Genomic DNA, 2,737 nt, shown 5'->3' with positions numbered 1-2,737 from the left:
CGGAAGAAGCCTGAGCTGAAATGTGAAGCTAACTGAAGCTGGTTAGCTTTAGAAAACCCTGAGTAGATCTAGCTTGCCTCGTAGGATACCCCTCTGGCTGCTGACCTCTGTAAATGACATGCAGAACATTGCAAATGTGCTTGTGTAGGAGTAGGTCAGTTTTGCATTATCCCCACTAATAGTTACAGTTAGGATTGGGGTAGGGGAAGCTGATCATAGATCTGTTACTAGTGGAAACTTCACCCTGGAGTGCATGGGTAGAGCAAGTTTGGAATGACAAATGTTTGACTTGCACGGCCAGCAGTATTCCATCTGGTAAACAACCCAAAATACAATCTTTGTAAACAACCACACAGACATTTAATCAGGAATAGCTTTTATATAAAATTAGACCATCAGATCCAGAGTGTTCTGTATAACTACAGTGCCTTCAGAAAGAACTCACACACCTTGACTTTTTACACATTGTTGTTTTACAGCCTGAATTTAAAATGGATTATATTTAAATGTTGTGTTACTGGCCTACACAGACTAACCCCATGATGTCAAAGTGGAATAATGTTTTAAGATTATTTTTTAAACAAATTAATTACAAATTAAAAGCTGAAATATCTTGAGTCAATAAGTATTCAACCTGTTATGACCAGCTGAAATAGGTTCAGGAGTAGAAATGTGCTTAACAAGTCACATAATACATTGCAAGGACTCACTCTGTGTGCAATAATAGTGTTTAAAATGATTTTTGAATAACTACCTCATCAGTCGAGCACTGGATTTCAAACACAGATTCAACCACAAAGACTAGGGAGGTTTTCCAATGCCTCGCAAAGACGGGCACATATTGGTAGATGGGTAAAAATAAAAGACATTGAATATCCTTTTGAGCATGGTGAAGTTATTAATTACACTTTGGATAGTATGTCAGGGATTTCACCATGAGGCCAATGGTGACAGTTACAAAGTTTAATGGCGGAGATAGGAGGAACTGAGGATGGATCAACAACAGTGTAGTTACTCCACAATTCTAAACTAAATGAGTGAAAAGAAGGACGCCTGTACAGAATAAAAAAAATGCATCCTGTTTGCAATAAGGCACTAAAGTAAAATTGCAAAAATAAATTAACGTTATGTCATGAATACAAAGCGTTATGTTTGGGGCAAATCCAACAACACATCACTGAGTTCCTCTCTTCATATTTTCATGCATGGTGGTGGCTGCATTATGTTATGGGTATGCTTGTCATCATCAAGGACTAAAGAGTTTTTAAGGATAAAAGAAACAGAAGAGCACAGGCAAAATCCTAGAGGAAAACCTGGTTCAGTCTGCTTTCCAACAGACACTGGGAGACAAATTCACCTTTCAGCAGGACAATAACCTAAAACACAAGGCCAAATATACACAGGAGTTGCTTATCAAGACGACATTGAATGTTCCCGAGTGGCCTAGTTACAGTTTTGAATTAAATCGTCTTGAAAATCGATGGCAAAATCTAGCAATGATCAACAACCAACTAGACAGAGCTTAAAAAAAAAAATACAAAAAAAGAACTTTGTGCAAATATTGTACAATCCAGGTGTGCAAAGCTCTTAAGAGACGTATCCAGAAAGACTCACAGCTGCAATCGCTGCCAAAAGTTCTAACATGTACTGACTCAGGGGTGTGAATACTTATGTAAATGAAATATTTCATTTCCATTTTCAAACATGTCTAAAAACATGTTTTCACTTTGTCATTATGATGTATTGTATGTAGATGGGTGAGATTTTTTATTTATTTAATCCATTTTAAATTCAGGCTGTAACATCAAAATGTGGAATAAATCAAGGGGTATGAATAGTTTCTGAAGGCACTGTATAAAAAGTACATACAATGAAGTAAATAAATGAATTACACACACACACAGTTGAAGTCGGAAGTATACATATAGTTAGGTTGGAGTCATTAACTAGTTTTTTAACCACTCTACAAATTTCTTGTTAACAAAACTATAGTTTTGGCAAGTCGGTTAGTCCATCTACTTTGTTCATGACACAATACATTTTTCCAACAATTGTTTAGACAAATTATTTCACTTATAATTCACTGTATCACAATTCCAGTGGGACAGAAGTTGAAATACACTAAGTTGACTGTGCCTTTAAACAGCTTGGAAAATTCCAGATAATTATGTCATGGCTTCAGAAGCTTCTGATAGGCTAATTGACCTCATTTGAGTCAATTGGAGGTGTACCTGTGGATGTATTTCAAGGCCTACCTTCAAACGCAGTGCCTCTTTTCTTATGATTTTCCCGTGATGTCAAGCAATCAGCCAAGACCTAAGGGAAAAAAATGTAGACCTCCACAAGTCTGGTTCATCCTTGGGAGCAATTTCCAAATGCCTGAAGGTACCACGTTCATCTGTACAAACAATAGTACGCAAGTATAAACACCATGGGACCACGCAGCCGTCATACCACTCAGGAAGGAGACGGGTTCTGTCTCCTAGAGATGAACATACTTTGGTGTGAAAAGTGCAAATCAATCGCAGAACAACAGCAAAGGACCTTGTGAAGATGCTTGAGGAAACAGGCACAACGACGTTTTAATGACTCCAACCTAAGTGTATGTAAACTTCCGACTTGTATGTAAATATGTATGAGAGAGAGCAGGTGTTCAAGTTAGTAGATGAAATGCAAAAGGCACTAAATGACTACATTCCAGTTAAGACATCAAAAAGAAGCACAGGACACGGAGAAG

Source organism: Salvelinus namaycush, chromosome 12 (assembly GCF_016432855.1).
Source record: "Salvelinus namaycush isolate Seneca chromosome 12, SaNama_1.0, whole genome shotgun sequence".
In the NCBI taxonomy this organism is placed as follows: Eukaryota; Metazoa; Chordata; class Actinopteri; order Salmoniformes; family Salmonidae; genus Salvelinus; species Salvelinus namaycush.
The sequence above is the reverse complement of the archived record's forward strand: the minus strand, read 5'-3'. Positions refer to the sequence as shown.